Raw genomic sequence first — 17,426 nt, 5'->3', positions numbered from 1 at the left:
GTTGTGTCCAACTCTTTGCAACCGCATGAACTGTAGCCCACTGGGCTCCTCTGTCCATGGGATTTTCCAGGCAAGAATACTGAAGTGGGTTGCCATGCCCTACTCCAGGGGATCTTCCCCACCCAAGGACTGAACCCACATCTCTTATGTCTCCTGCAGTGGCAGGTGGGTTCTTTATCATTAATGCCACCTGGGAAGCCCTAGGTCCGAGACAAAACTCCTCAATGTGACCACCAGGCTGTGTGTTCTGGTCCCTCCCTCTCTGGCTTCATTTTGTACCCCCCCCCCCACACACACACTCTCTCTCCTCTCCCTCCTGCCCTCTCTCTTTGCCTGATCTCCACGCTCCCTCTTCCATATGTACTGGTTTCTTTCAGTCCCGCTTATACCACCCTGTTCCCTTCTGCCCCAGGACTTTTGCACATGCTGCTCTCTCTGCCTGGAACACAACTGAGCACCCAGAGTATGTGTCAACCCTCACCCTGCAGTAGGTTTGTGTTTCCATAAGGAGATACTGAGAGACATTACTCATGGGAGTACATATATTAGGCATGTGTACCATCACTTCCTTAGAATTTCAGGGTTCTCCTTGCTTCCTCCTGGATTTGCTGGAAGGACCCCAAACCTACCTAAGAGGACTCTGCCTGGCCTGTCTGTGAACATTCCCGTGACCCACTTCTGTGTGATCCCAGTTGGCTGAACAATAAAGCAGATGGTAGCATACTCAGTGAAGCTGGAGACAGTCCTCCTACTAGAGGACTGGCTAATGTTTCTTATTTTGCATAAAGTTGACTGAAGGGAGCAGAGCTTATGGGAGGTATGTGTACATTTCTTGATATACCAAGTAGGTCTCTGGGATGATACCAGGACTGAATCGTTTTGACTTCCCACAGGATTCCTTTCACTAACCTACACTGTGGCTCTTATATTTCCTCATTGTTAACGGAAACATTTTAGGATGGTCCCAAGAGGAGTTTGTGGCAGATGCTGGTTACCTTGGTAACCAGTATCCTATGGAGGACCTATTTCTGCTTTCATTAACAGGAAGAATTGTGATTCTCACACTCTCTTGTGTCATTTTTTTATATTATAGAAGCAGTGACTGGCTCAGGTGACTGACTGTATTTTCCTCTTTGTACGGGCTACCAGGAAGCTCAAGATCAAATCTTTGGCCAGCTGCCCACAACTGTCAGCTTAAATGCTACATCTGTTCTCCTAGGTTTTAGATTTATTTCCTACTTTCATTTTCTTTTTGCTCAGCATTTTTTATTAGCTCATTCAAAAACTTTTTTTCCCTCTATAATGTATGCATATAAACAGTTTTAGATCCTTTCTGGAATAAAGAAAGGCATTAAAGATGTACAAATGTTAAGTATTATTGTATATATGGCTACTCACCCTCCCCCCCTCCACCCCAAGGGCCTATGGGGAGTCTATCATATGGCAGGCACTGGTCTAGATGATCAGATTTGCATTATTAAGTTTAAATAAAAGGAAAATGAGACTCAAAGAGGTTGGATAGCTTGCCCAGAGTCACATGTCAGCATTGGGCTGAGTCTGGTTTCTTAAAAACTGGGCTTCAAACCACTAGCTTAAGCTTCCTCCAGTGGGGTGCTTGCCTACCTCAGGGCCTTGTAATTGTCTGGCTTCTTCTTTCTCCCAGATCTGACTGTGTATCTCAGGTGGACAGTGTTCACACTTGTGTCGTATTCCTGGCACTGAGCACCATGTTTAGAGTATAGAAGAAGTTCAATAAATATTTGTTGAGTGGGTATCAGCTTAAACTAGGTTTTGAGAACAATTTCCTCTTATTCCTAAAGGTGGAGTAAGGAACGTTTCTAAATTCATGATTCTGAAAATTCCACTTAAAGTTTTTTATTTTTTTCTGGTGTATAATGGACCTGGAAGTTTTGTGCAGATATAAGAGACCCTTTTTCAATCAGTGTGAGTTAGTCATGGTTTTGCCTTTGTTCAAGGCAGTGGAAGATATGAACATGTGTTTAATCTTGCTTGACCTTGTCTTCTGGGGACAGGGAAAAAAAGAAATCTTGATAACTAAATTGCACAACACTCAAATTGCACAAATAGGCTCACTGAGAAGGAGATGCCAGTTGAATAAAATGACTTTCGTTGTCTTATCAAAGAGACTCTCTGCAATAGGATCTTCTGCTTTGCAGCTGTTTGGGGTGCAGTCTGTGAAGGCTAATTGTGAATCCCGATCGTGTTGACTCTCTGAGCTCTTGAATTACGCATGTAAAATAAGATGCAGGAAATGATGATTCAATCCTGAGCGAATCACATCCTAAATCCTGGATTCTTAAGGATTGGGTGCTTTTTTCCACCTCTCCTCTTTTTTTTTTTAAGAAATCAGAAGTGCAGAGAATTATGGTGACCTGCCTTTGGTTGCATTGGGAGTCGTTGGTGGGAATGGTTTGAGTCTCTTCTATAAAGATGGGTTGAGGTTTGCAGCTGGTGCCATCTTGCTTGTGAGCAACACAGTTATGTAATTTTCATGTGCTGAATGAGATCATCCCTTAGTGCCTGAAACTGACAGAATAGAGTATGCTAATGCATCCCCAGGTAAACCATGGAGTGTCTCTGGCCCCTTCATCTGTTTCCCTTTTGCAAGTTAGTATTGTGGAGGCTAAAGCATGGAGATGTGGATGGTGTTGAGGAGAAGGTCTGTGTTATGATGATCATTTTTACATTTGGCTTAAGAATTTTGTACTTTTTTTTTAACTTTGAAATAACAGTGGACTCATGAGAAGAGCCCAAATAGTATAGCATTCCTGTGTACTCTTCACTCAGCTTTTCCCAGTGACCTTATCAAACATAGCAATCATACTGATCTATTACCATTACCAGGAAAATGACATTAGTATGATCAGTTCAGTTCAGTTCAGTTGCTCAGTCATGTCTGACTCTTTGCGAACCCATGGACTGCAACATGCCAGGCTTCCCTGTCCATCACCAGCTCCCAGAGCTTGCTCAAACTCATGTCCACTGAGTTGGTGATGCCATCCAACCATCTCATCATCTGTCATCCCCTTCTCCCGCCTTCAGTCTTTCCCAGCATCAGGGTCTTTTCCAATGAGTCAGTTCTTCACATCAGGTAGCCAAAATAGTGGAGCTTCAGCTTCAGCATCAGTCTTTCCAATGAATATTCAGGACTGATTTCCTTTAGGATTGACTGGTTGGATCTCCTTGCAGTCCAAGGGACTCTCTAGAGTCTTCTCCAACACCACAGTTCAAAAGCATCAACTCTTTGGTGCTTAGCTTTCTTTATAGTCCAACTCTCACATCCATACATGACCACTGGAAAAACCATAGCTTTGACTAGATGGACCTGTTGGCGAAGTGATGTCCCTGCTTTTTAATATGCTGCCTAGGTTGGTCATAGCTTTTCTTCCAAGGAGTAAGCATTTTTTAATTTCATGACTGCAGTCACCATCTGCAGTGATTTTGGAGCTGCCCCCTAAAAAAAGTCTCTCACTGCTTCCATTGTTTCCCCATCTATTTGCCATGAAGTGATGGGACCAGATGCCATGATCTTAGTTTTCTGAATGTTGAGTTTTAAGCCAACTTTTTCACTCTCCTCTTTCACTATCATCGAGAGGCTCTTTAGTTCCTCTTCACTTTCTGCCATGAGGGTGGTGTCATCTGCATATCTGAGGTTATTGACATTTCTCCTGGCAATTTTGATTCCAGCTTGTGCTTCATCCAGCCTGGCATTTCTCATGATGTACTCTACATATAAGTAAGCAGGGTGACAATATATAGCGTTGTCATACTCCTTTCCATATTTGGATCCAGTCTGCTGTTCCATGTCCAGTTCTAACTGTTGCTTCTTTACCTGCATACAGATTTCTCAGGAGGCAAGTCAAGTGGTCTAATATTCCCATCTCTTGAAGAATTTTCCACAGTTTGTTGTGATCCACACAGTCGAAGGCTTTGCTGTAGTCAATAAAGCAGAAGTAGATGTTTATCTGGAATGTCCTTGCTTTTTTGATGATCCAGCGGATGTTGACATTTTGATCTCTGGTTCCTCTGCCATTTCTAAATCCAGCTTGAACATCTGGAAGTTTACGATTCACATACTGTTGAAGCCTGGCTTGGAGAATTTTGAGCATTACTTTCCTAGAGTGTGAGATGAGTGCAATTGTGAGGTAGTTTGAACACTCTTTGGCATTACCTTTCCTTGGGGTTGGAATGAAAACTGACCTTTTCCAATTCTGTGGCCACTGCTGAGTTTTCCAAATTTGCTGGCATACTGAGTGCAGCACTTTCACAGCGTCATCTTTTAGGATTTGAATAGTTCAACTGAAATTCTATCACCTCCACTAGCTTTGTTCGTAGGGATGCTTCCTAAGGCCCCCTTGACTTCGCATTCCAGGATGTCTGGCTCTTAATGAGTCATCACATCATTGTGGTTATCTGGGTCATGAAGATCTTTTTTGTATAGTTCTTCTGTGTATTCTTGCCACCATTCTTATGATATGATACACTGGTATGATACTATTAACTAAACTAAGAGAGAAGGTCTGTATTATTTACATGCATATATATGTAGATTTTGGTTATCTGATGCAAACAGCCAGTTCATTGGAAAAGACCCTGATGCTGGGAAAGATTGAGGGCAGAAGGAGAAGAGAGCATCAGAGGATGAAATGGCTGGATGGCATTCCCGATGCAATGGACATGAACTTGAGCAAACTTTGGGAGATGGTGAGGGACAGGGAGGCCTGGTGTGCTGCAGTCCATGGGGTTGCAAAAAGTCAGACACGACTAGGTGACTGAACAACAACAATATGTGGATGCAATCACTGAATTCTTGCTCTGTACCAACCCCTTTGCATGCTGATACCATATAAGTTCTTATTAGAACCTGTTGAGGTAGATGCTATCATTGTCCCCAATTTACAGATGGGGCGAGTGAGACACTGGTTAAAAAGCTGCCTAAATACATGCAGCTAGTAAGTGTGCTGTTGTGATACCAATCTGAAATCTGACTCCAGAGCCTACATTCTTAACCTCTTTTCTCTACTGCCTTCCAACTCAGTAGTAAAATTCTTTGGAAGTAGAGGCTTAGATTACATATCCTCCTACTCTTACTGCAGTGATTTACCTGTCGTAGGGGCTTACTACATATTTAGGTTTGTTTGGGCTTCCCTTGTGGCTCAGCTGGTAAAGAATCTGCCTGCAATTCGGGAGACCTGAGTTTGATCCCTGAGTTGGGAAGATCCCCTGGAGAAGGGAAAGGCTGCCCACTCCAGTATTCTGGCCTGGAGAATTCCATGGACTGTATAGACCTTGGGGTTCACAAAGAGTCGGACACGATTGAGCGACTTTCACTTTCACTTTGAATACATGATGGGTAGGGTCTATGAACTGGGCTTCCCTGGTAGCTCAGCTGGTAAAGAATCCACTTGCAATACAGGAGACCCTGGTTTGATTCCCGGGTCAGGAAGATCCCGTGGAGAAGGGATAGGCTACCCACTCCAGTATTCTTGGGCTTCCTTGGTGGCTCAGATGGTAAAGAATCCACCTGCAATGTGGAAGACTTGGGTTCGATCCCTGGGTTGGGAAGATCCCTGGTTTGGGAAGATCCCATGGAGAAGCAAATTCCAGTATTCTGGCCTGGAGAATTCCTTGTACAGAGGAGCCTGGCAGCCTATAGTCCATAGGGGTCACAAAGAGTCAGACATGACTGAGTGACTTTCACTTTCAGGGACTATGAGGTATGACCAGAGTGAATCTTTTTTTCCCTCTACATCCCCAGAAGTTGGGGATGACTAAGTCTAAGCCATGAGAACTAGGAATGAAAGAGCCTGGGAAAAAAAAGGAAGAATGGGAAATAGTCACACTTTGGTTATTGGTCATGAACCACTTGATCTGATAGCAGCATCCTAAGCCATGTTGGCAGCGAATGGGCTCACCTTTCTGGCCTTTGCCTAACCCATCATGAAGCTAGGAGCAAACCTAACCTACCTCTGTTAGGGCACAGATATCTGTTCATCAGGGACTCTGAGGTCCGTGAGCTTCAGTAATAGTTATTCCGCAAACAATTGTGCTGCATGTACTTCCTTAATTTCTTCATTTTTCTTTGTTTGCCCTTGGTCAACCATGACACAAATGTGTGATCCTGAGGAATATATCAACTAATGACAGTCAATATAAGGTCACTCAGAATGGTACCTGGGGATAATGAATAAGGATAGGGGCAGGAACTAAATAGGATAAATTGACTTCAGTTCAGTGAGTAATTACTGAACACGCCGATGGGCCAGACACTGCTCATCACTCAGGATCTAGGGACCATTAGGACTAGCTCTAGTGTTCAGGCATCTTGCCCATGATGGCGGCAGTTTGGTAGAGGGAAAAAGCTCTCAGACATGGGTTCAGATCCCAGTGCCCTCGTTATTAACCAGCTGATGAACTTTGAGCAAGTCTCTTAACCTCTCTGACCCTCAACTTTCTCATTTGTAAAATGAAAGGCAGAGTACCTGCATTAAAGATCAACTGTGGTAAATTAAAGAGGCAAATGTAAAAGACCACATTCCCTACAGCTTCATTTATATGAAATGTCCAGGAAAGCAAATATATAGAGACAGAGAGAAGATTAGTGGTACCTGGGGCTGGGGAATGGGAGTAGGAAGTGACTGTAAATAGGCACAAGGTGTTTCCTGGGGTGATGGAAATGTTCTAAAATTGAGTTGTGACGATGATCACAACTGTGTAAATTTACTGATAGCTCAGTTGGTAAAGAATCTGCCTGCAATGCAGGAGACCCTGATTCCATCCCTGGGTTGGGAAGATCCTCTGGAGAAGGGAACGGCTACCTACTCCAGTGTTCTTGGGCTTCCCTTGTGGCTCAGCTGGTAAAGAATCCGCCTGTAATGTGGGATACCTGGGTTCGATCTCTGGGTTGGGACGATCCCCTGGAGAAGGAAAAGGCTACCCACTCCAGGATTCTGGCCTGGAGAATTCCATGGACTGTACAGTCCATGGGGTTGCAAAGAGTTGGACACGACTGAGTGACTTTCACTTTCACTTTCATTGAACTGTACCTTTAAACTGACTGAATTTTACAAATTTGTAGATTATACCTCAATGCATGCATGCTCAGTCACTAAGTTATGTCCAACTCTTTGTGATCCCATGGACTGTAGCCCACTAGGTTTCTTTGTCCATAGGACTTTCCAGGCAAGAATTCTGGAGTTGACTACCACCTCCTTCTCCAGGGATATTTCAAAAAAACTGTTTTTTAAAAAGTATTCGTGGTGAGGCTTAGTGAGATGATGGGAATGGAATCACTTAAGACATTCTGACATTCTCTACATGTGTGCACTATCATTAGCATTTTCAAAACTGGAAGTTGGCTGCTCTCTGAGGCCAGCTGCACAGAGAAAAGTTGCTGGGGACTACGGTTGCACCAACTTGGTAGCCTGGCAGTCTAGCAGACTTCCTTGTAGTAAATAATGAACATTGAAAGTTGTCGGCTTCTGGAAGGTAGGGGCTGGCCTTTTATCTGGGTCTCCCAAAGGCCCTGAAGAAATTCCTCCTGCCAGTAATGGCAATCTGTACTTTTGTGGACCAACTGTACTGCCAAGAATAACTAGAAATACTGGATAAGATATTTTTAAAAATCTGTCTAAAGACATCAGTAAGGTACGCAGTTAGTGAGGCTCCCAGAAAGAAAGGTCACACAGAGAAGTGAACCCATAGTTCAATGCTACTTTTCCTCTCAAGTTATTGGCTAAATCCAAAGTGGCAGCCGAGAGATTAGGAAGCTAAAAACTTCCTTCACCTCTTGGGGCTGGAGGAACAAAAATTGGAGCTCAGGACAAACAGAAGAAGACCTTGGTAAATAGCAATGTGTCCAGTAGGGACCTGAGAGGCTATGCTCTAGGAGTAAGGGTAAACTAGAAATATACCAGTGCTTATAAAGATAAAGCTGAGCTTAAAATCTCGTCAGTCCCTGGTTGGATTAACATGATTTCCCCCTTCCTTAACTGCCTGCCAAAAGCAGAAGCAAAAATCTCCAGCCCTTTCTGGAGAAAAATAACATTATCTAGAATCTCGAATTACCTCAATTTTCAGACAATTTTGGGAATTCAGTAAAAAAAAAAATTATACCAAGCATATTAGGAGGCAAAACCACATGACTTAAAACCAGAAGGAAAGGACAGACCAGAGGAGTTATTTGAATTATCACACATGGGCTTTGTCTTTTGTCTCATTAAGATTCAATTTCTTAATTCATGTGATTCAAAATTTGCCAGAATTAGAAGCTGTCTCCTCAACTAGCCTGGGTCTAATTTAGGTTTTATAAGATCAATACTGTTGAGGTATAATAAGTTGCACCCATCTAAATTTGCTGTTGGATAGATTTTGACAAGTGTATTCATCTAGGTAACCACCAGTGCAATGAAGATATAGAACATTTTCATCACTCCAAAATATTCTTCCATATCCTTTTGCAGTTAATCTCTTCATCTTCCCAGTCCCATCAACCATGTATCTTCTCTCTGTCACTATACATTATTTTTCACTTTATAAAACTTCATATAAATAGATTCATAGGGTGTGTATTCCTTTGTGTCTGGCTTTTTTTCCACTCAGCATAATGTTTCTGAAATTCATTTCTGTTGTTACAGTTATCAGTGGTTTGTTATTTTTATTGCTTATATTTCATTGTAAGACATGGATTTTAAATAACTATAATTAAGAGACATAAGAAATTTTATGACAAGAAGGAGAATTTCAGCAGAGATCTGGAAACGAGAAAAAAAATCAAATGAGCATTCTATAAATGAGAGGTATAATAATAGAAATTAAATATGTGGGTTCAAAAATTAGCAAGTTAGGCATGTGGAAGAGAGAATTAGTGAACTGGAATATGGGTCAGAAGAAAATATTCAGACCTAAACACAAAGGGAGAATAAAGATAGAGGAAACATTGAGAAGAATATATGTGAAACATATGGGAGATGCTTGGATGGTCTAATATACTTGTAGTTAGGATTTCAGAAGGGGTGGAGATAAAGAGACAAAAGCAACATGCAAAGTGATGATGATAGAGAAATTTCCAAAAATGACAAAAGATGTCAAGGTAAGAAGTGCCTTGAACCTCAAATAGAATGAATACAAAGAAAGAATACACCCACGCACCTCTTAGTAAAACTGGTAAGATCCAGTTCCTGTTTCATGGAGGGCTCTCAGTCATTGCTTGTTACATGCATGTATGTGTGAATGAATGATGAAGGAAAAGAAAGAAAGAATTAAAAATGGAAGGAAGATGAGTTGTGGAGCCCAGCTTTCTTTCCCTGACTTGCCTTATGTTGTAGGTAGTTTCCTGGGAAGCAGAACCTGAGATGGAAATTACCATGTGGGAAGTTTCTTGAGGACCGCTGCTGGAATCTAGAGTGAGGGGCGGGTAAAGGATGCAAACTGGGCAAAAGGAGAAGTTGGGCTGTGATACAGTCTCAATAAAGACCTCATCGAACCTCACAGGACACTTGAGCTGGGCTGGTGGTGCAGAGATGTTCTCAAGAGGGACAAAGTGCTCAGGTCTTCACATGCCTTCATTGGCCAGTTTTGGTAGTGGGCTGTCCTCAAGGAGAGGGGTGTGCTTTGGGCAAGGCTGCTTTCTTCAACCAAGAGTGGTTGCTAGGTGGAGAGTATATCTGGGGGGTGCCTCGCAGTGTTCAGTAGCTGTCTGATACTTCCTTTCATTTCTTTTCCCCATGAAAAAGAAATGGTATGGAAACCCAGCATCCTAAGGTTTAAAGCCTTCTGGAGTTACCCAGTTCTTTAACACTCATATAAAATACGTTAAGCCCTCATACTGTGTGAATGAAGAAAACCTGTTTACCTTGTTGGGCATGGTGACTGGAGAGGTACTTACCTATTCTGATTTTTTTTCTGATGCTTTTCTTTTTTTCAAAATTCACCCATTTCATGATTCATCATTATTAAAATATTTATTAAATTATTTTTGAGATACAGTACTAGGTACTAAAATTCTTTTTTCTTAAAAATCTGTATGTTATCTGTTACTGTATGACAAATTATCTCAAAACTTAGTGACTTAAAATGACATATCTTTATTATCTCACAGTTCTGTAAGGAATTTTGGAGCAGCTTAGTTGGATGGTTTTGGATAAGGGTCTTTCATGAAAGTGCAAGCAAGATGTTGTTGGGGCTGGAGTCACATCTGAAGACTTGACTAAGATGGTCTTAGTCGATTAGAGCTGCTATAACAAAATGCCATAGACCGGATGGCTTATACATGACAGACATTTATGTCTCACAGTTTCAGAGACTAGAAGTCAAGGATCATGGTACCAGGATAGTCATTAAGAGGGCCCTCTTCCTGGTTTGTAGCTGGCACCTTCTTGCTATGTCCTCACGTGAAGGAAGGAGCTAGGGATCTCTCTGGAGCCTCCTTTTGTAAGGCACTTATTCTGTTCATGAGAGCTCCTCTCTCATGCTTAAGCACCTCCCAAAGGCCCCACCTACCATCATCCTTTGGTAGTTAGGATCTCAACACATGAATTAGGTAGGTATGGGTTCAGACTGTAGCAGAGGCTGCAGGATCCACTTCCAAGATGGTGCACTTACATAGCTAGCAAGCTGGTGCTGGTTGGCAGCAAGACGTCGTTTCTCTCTATGTACATCTTTCTATAGGGCTCTTTGAGTGGCACAGCAACCACCTCTCCACATCGTGTTGGTCTCTGCAATCTGCTTTGTTCCAAGGTAAGCAGAGTCATAAATTGATGTTTCATTGAAGACTAGAAACTTGGGGATGGACAGGTAGTGGAGGAAGGGAAGGGGAAGTGGCAAAGAACAGTAAAGTATTTAGCATTGCTGCCTGGAAAATCCCGTGGACGGAGGAGCCTGGTAGGCTGCAGTCCATGGGGTTGCTAAGAGTCGGACACGACTTCACTTCACTTTCATGCACTGGAGAAGGAAATGGCAACCCACTCCAGTGTTCTTGCCTGGAGAATCCCAGGGACGGGGGAGCCTGGTGGGCTGCTGTCTATGGGGTCACACAGAGTCGGACACAACTGACACGACCTAGCAGCAGCAGATCATACTCTTCTCAAGGTGTTGGGTCATAGGACAGAATTTAACCCCTGTGTCTGAGCTGCTGTTGGGTCTTTAAAGCATAACAAGTTCCTCTAGACCAAAATGGAATATGATGCCCGAACAGGTTGTGTAACTGGAGAGAAGGGAACATGCTTTCTCAGCACTCTGGGTATGTTTCACCAGGAGAAGACAGAGTGGGTGGTCACCTTTGCTTTTACCCTAAGATTCTTCTCCCTGTAGCAGGTCCGCTGAAGTGGGGAACACCGCAGAGGCAAGGGTGTTCCTGGTGTATGCTGGTGTGGTGTATTCCTGGTGTGTGTGCTGAGTATTTCTGGTGCATATGTTGGGTGTTCCTGGTGTGTATATTGGGTGCGTACCCAGTGTGTATGTTGGGGTGAGAGGCGAAGAGAATGAAATTGATGTTCTTTTATTATTATTGTTTTCCCAATTATTTTTATTAGTTGGAGGCTAATTACTTTACAATATTGTAGTGGTTTTTGCCATACATTGACGTGAATCAGCCATGGATTTACATGTGTTCCCCTAGATGTTCTTTTAAAATAAATTTTATCACCACTGCAACCACTATTAACAAATTCAGGCCAAGTCTTCGCACGTCAGAGAAGATGTCAGGACAGGAAGCAGAGAGCAAGTGTTTCCACACTCCCATATTAATAGAGAGATAACACTCAGAATATCCAAGTAAATTTCAGAGGCAGTGGTGACATTTCCAGAATAAACATTAGTTAAACACTTATGAACGACCGTCAAAATTATTTCATGGGTGTAAATTAAAAGCCAGCCCTGTAATGTTGATTCATTTTCCTCTCCCCAAGTTCCCGCAGTTGAATATGCAAAAGTACGACAGGAAGATATTAAGCGACCTTTCTCCACACGGAGATGTCAATTGCCTTCCCTTTTATCGTCTATGAGGTTTCTTTTTCAACAGGATCTATCATTTATTCCTAATAGTGATATTAAATTCACATTTTATCAGATGATGAACTAGAGTTCTGAGCAGCCCACCCAGGGAGAAGTATTCCAGAGAGTTTCAGGGCATTTTTTTTTTATCCAGCCTGAACAAGTCCAGTCAATTCTGTTATCCATTTGTAATCTTTATTCTGTGTGTCTTATGCATAGATCAGATTTTCTCCAGATTTTTACAGCTTTTTATTTTAATTACAAAAAGTAATTTATGCTATTACAACAAATTCAAACAAACCAAGTGTATCACATAAAAAGGTCTCAAGTCCCACCATCAGGATATGTCCACATAAACCAATCTGGGTCTATCCTTCCTGAATTTTTTTTCTATACATATTCATCTCAGTTCAGTTCAGTCGCTCAGTTGTGTCCGACTTTTTGTGACCCCATGAATCAGTATTCTATTTTAAAAGTGTATTGACAGTTTGTGTATTTTCACTTAATATGTCAAGGACATCTTTTCACATTATCTGTATATGTCCATGCTTTTAAAGATATAATATTTCATACTTTGGAAACAATATAATTTATTTGCTTCTATATTTTTTAAACTGGAGGACAGTTGATTTACAACATTATATTGGTTTTGGGTGGACAACGTAGTGAATTTGATATTTTTATAGATTATACCTCATTTAAAGTGATTATAAAGTATTAGCTGTATTTCCCTGTACTGTGCATCAATTACATCCTCCTATCTTATTTATTTTATATCTAGTATTTTGTACCTCTTCATCCCCTTACCCTATCTTGCGCCTCCCCCACCCCCTCCTCATTAATAACCACTGATTGGCTCTGTGTGAGTCTGTTTTTTTTTTTTTTTTTTGGTTTATGGACTTTATTTTTTTTTATTTTATTTTATTAGTTGGAGGCCATTATTATTAAAATTGTGCCCATATTTTACCAAACTGTCGTTACCACAACGTCTCATTTGCAGCTCTCTTAGCATAATGTTCATTGTTTTAGCCTGCCTCGGAACACAAAGTCTGAGGCAAGGATTAAGTGCTAATGCTTTATTTGGGTGGTGCAATCCCAGGGCATCAAGAGTGAGGAATAAAGGAAGAAGGAGAAGCAACGCCATCCTGGCCAGCGGTCCACTGTGAGCCACACAGAAGCACCACATCACTCGGCAGGGGTATCTGCTCTTCCATGTGGGGTGTCCTCGGACAAGCTGGGCAGAGAAACTGTACCTCAAGAGCTGACCACTCAGGGGAGGAAGGGAGACAAAATGCATCTGCCCACCGGCCTCTCCCAGCCTGTCTTCCAATGGTCGTGGTTCAACCTGTGATGCATTAAGCCTCCCACCCTTAACAGGTTGTGTCATTCAGCCCATTTGGTAGCTGCTCAGAGGCCAGATCCCCTGCCTTGTGCAATGGTGGTGTTTCTTCTTTTCCTGTTTAATTTATTTTGTTGAAGTATAGTTGATTTACAATGTTGTGTTAATTTCTACTGTACAGCAAAGTGATTCAGTGATACATAGTCACACCCTCCTTTACGTATTCTTTCCCATCACGGTTTACCACAGGATATCGAATATACTTCCCTGTCGTGTTTTTTTTTGTTTCTGGGGCCAGTACAGGAGGCTACAGAGCCTCTGGATGTGTTGTTGATCAGCCTCAGGTGACTAAACAACGCAGGCCCCATGGGATGGGTCTGCAGGGTGGCAGTTGGGGGAGAATGAGGTTTCAGGAGGCACCGTTCAGTTCAGTCGCTCAGTCATGTCCAACTCTTTGCGACCCCTTGGATTGCAGCACACCAGGCTTCCCTGTCCATCACCAACTCCCGGAGTTGCTCAATCTCATGTCCATCGAGTCAGTGATGCAATCCAACCATTTCATCCTCTGTCGTCCCCTTCTCCTTTTGCCTTCAATCTTCCCCAGCATCAGGGTCTTTTCCAGTGAGTCAGTTGGAGTATTGGAACTTCAGCTTCAGCATCAGTCCTTACAATGAATATTCAGGACTGATTTCCTTTAGGGTTGACTAGTTGGATCTCCTTGCAGTCCAAGGGACTCTCAAGAGTCTTCTCCAACACCACAGTTCAAAAACATCAATTTTTCGGTGCTCAGCTTTCTTTATGGTCCAACTCTTACATCCATGTATGACTCCTGGAGAAACCATAGCTTTGACTAGATGGACCTTTGTCAGCAAAGTAATGTCTCTGCTTTTTAATATGCAGTCTAGGTTGGTCATAGCTTTTATTCCAGGGAGCAAGCATTTTTTAATTTCATGGCTGCAATCACCATCTGTAATGATTTTGGAGCCCCAGAAAATAAAGTCTCTCACTGTTTCCATTGTTTCCCCATCTATTTGCTAATGGGACCGTGATCTTAGTTCTTTGAATGTTGAGTTTTAAGCCAGCCAGGAGGCTGGGATAGCCTGGGGAGGCCAGTGAGGTGTGTCTAATAAACTCATATTTCTACAAAATGTATTACTAGAAGAATTGTTCATTCAAAGTTTATGTGCATTTAGAATTTTGATAGATTCCAATGAATTTCTTTCCAAAAAGGTCCTACGGATTTGTAGTCTCATGAGAGAATGAGAGAGTCATTTCTTATACTTTCACTAACTCAGGATACTGTCAGTCTTCATCAAGATTTCCAACTTGATAGGTGAAAATGGGTTTGGTTTCACCTGTGATTGTTTAATTATTGGTGAGGTTAAACATTTCTTTCATAGACGTATTGGTCATTGTTTTTTTGTTTTTTTTTTCTGTGAATTGCCCATTCATATGTCTTGGAACAACGTCAACTTCTCTATTTTCTAGCAAGTTACTGGATGCTTTTTCTAGGGAGTGTAAACGCATTTAAGTATGGTTCAAAGGGACCCTAGAGAAAGCAAAATTTCTGCCAAGAAAGAATTGCAAAGTCAAACACAAATGTTATTTTTTTTCCTTTTTTTTATTATGGTAAAATATATGTAACATAAAACTTAACTATTTTAACATTTTTTAAGCATACAGTTCTGTGGCATTAACCACATTTGCATTGCTGGGCAACCATTACTGACACCCAATTCCAGAACATGTTCGTCTTCCCAAACAGAAATTATGTACCCATTCAGTACTAACTTCCCATTCCCCCTCTGCTCATTCCCAGGAGACCACCATTGTACTTCCTGTCTCTATGATATTGACTACTCCAAGTATCTCCTATCAGTGGGATCAGACAAGATTTGGTCTTTTGTGAATTACTGATGTAACTGAGCATAATACCTTCAAGGTTCAGCCAGATTGTAGCATGCATCAGAATTTCTATCCTCTTTGAGGTGGAATACAAGTGTGACTTTGAATTATCACTGGTTAGGATTATCTGTTGGAGAAGGAAATGGCAACCCACTCCAGTGTTCTTGCCTGGAGAATTCCAGGGACCGGGGAGCCTGGTGGGCTGGCCTCTACGGGGTCGCACAGGGTCAGACATGACTGAAGCGACTTAGCAGCAGCAACAGCAGGATTGTCTGTGGGATTTCTTGGTGGCTCAGATGGTAAAGAACCCGCCTGCAATGCGGAGACCTGAGTTCAATCCCTGGATTGGGAGGAGGGCATGGCAACTCACTCCAGTATTCTTGCCCGGAGAATCCCATGGACAGAGGAGCCTGGCCGGCTACAGTCCATGGGGTCGCAAAGAGTCAGATACAAGCGAGCAACTAAGCACAGCACAGGATTGCCTGTAGTTTTCCAGTAGAGCATGGGTTTCTGAAGCCATCGTTAGAAGAGGCCCCAAGTTGCTATCTGAGCACTGGGTTCAGCCATCACTTCTGCTCCAGATCTGTTTTTTCTTGGCCACTTCATGGCTCCTAGGCGCCCTCAGGTGTCCCCTCCCCTTCTCTATCTGCTTCCCATGAACCTAAGCTCTATTAGCACCTACCTCTGCCTTGACCCTCTACTTCTCACCCTGCTTACTGATGGCAGACAGTCTGCAATGGATATACGTGTATGTGTGTGTCTTTTCAAGTATTGACAGATTTCTATCATGCTGAGGGGTGTGATTTGACTAGTTTAGAAACTTTGGAAGAGACTGTATGTTAACCCTGAAATTGCCAAGCCCTGTGGGACCTTCTGAGCTTTCTTTTGTAAATCCAGAACCAAGTTAGAGTTGCCCAAGCTTCCCTTGGGGCTTCCCAGGTGGCGCTAGGGGTAAAGAACCTGCCTGCAATGCAGGAGCCATAAGAGATGCACCTTTGATCCCTGGGTGGGGAAGATCCCCCGGAAGGGGGCACAGCAACCCACTCCGGTATTCTTGCCTGGAGAATCCCATGGACAGAGGAGCCTGGCAGCCTACAGTCCATAGGATCACAAAAAGGCAGACATGGTTGAAGCAACTTAGCATGGCAAGCTTCCCTTGAGACTGCCACCCCACTCCACCCATGGATTCCTACTCCATGCAGGCTTCATTTCACAACTCCAAGCCCACATGTGGTGCTGAGGCTAAGAGGAGAGGAGGGAGGAATGATGATTTCAGTTTCATTTAAAATTTAAAATTAACAACAAGAACTTGATTTTTACACAGTGCTGATAATGGTCTATTGCAGAAGTAATCTTGCTTCTGAGAGCGTGTTCTTAGTTATATTGTGAAATGTACTCAGTGTTTTTCTCCCCTCCCCCCACCACATGTATTTTTGTTTATATATAAAATTTTGGAATATCTGGGTCTAGATTTGCTAATTGGGATCAACTTTAATGACTGCATAGTATCTCATGTCCTGTGTTTTATTTACCCATTCTCTTATCGTTTGACATTTGGGTTGTTCTCTAATTTGGGGGCATTCTAAATAATTTTACAACTTCCAAACAATCTACATAGCTGCAGAGCTTTGTGTGCAACTGCGATTATTTCCTTAGGTGGTGTTTTTTGGAAGAATAATTTCTGTGTCACAGAGCGCGCATATTTATAAAGCTATTGAATTATGTTGCCAAATTACGCTATGGAAATTGTACTGATTTATACTCCCTGAAAACTAAAAATCTTCCTACCCAGGAGGCTGGTTAATAATATAGTAGGAAGAACACTCCGGAAAAATATAAAAATAAGAAAACTACCCAGCTGGGAGGATCTGGGCAGTTCTGTCTCCCTCCCCACAATGGTTTCTTCATTTATGCAGTAGGGAAGTTGGGTTATGGCTGGCGCTGGCAGACTTTTCCCTTAAGGGCCCGATAGTAATTATTTTAGGTTCCGTGGGCCCTATGGCAGTAATTTTCAACTGGGGGTTATTTTCCATTGCCAATGTCTGGAGACACTGGTCGTCACAACTAGGGAAAGAGTGCCATGGGCGTGTAGTGGGAAGAGACGAGGGGTGCTGCTCAACAACCGGCAATGCACAGAACAGCCCCTACCACGAAGATTTATCCAACACCA

The 17,426-nt window shown here is 42.5% G+C and overlaps 1 protein-coding gene across 1 annotated transcript in view; it reads left to right on the top strand.

The window, feature by feature from the left end:
• The window catches only part of KSR2 (kinase suppressor of ras 2), a 419,494-nt gene that overhangs the window by 267,537 nt on the left and 134,531 nt on the right, over positions 1–17,426 (top strand). The gene's annotated exons all lie outside the window — the stretch shown is intronic.

This window comes from Muntiacus reevesi, chromosome 13, assembly GCF_963930625.1.
Source record: "Muntiacus reevesi chromosome 13, mMunRee1.1, whole genome shotgun sequence".
Taxonomy (NCBI): domain Eukaryota; kingdom Metazoa; phylum Chordata; class Mammalia; order Artiodactyla; family Cervidae; genus Muntiacus; species Muntiacus reevesi.
This window is presented reverse-complemented; position numbering and strand designations above follow the sequence as displayed.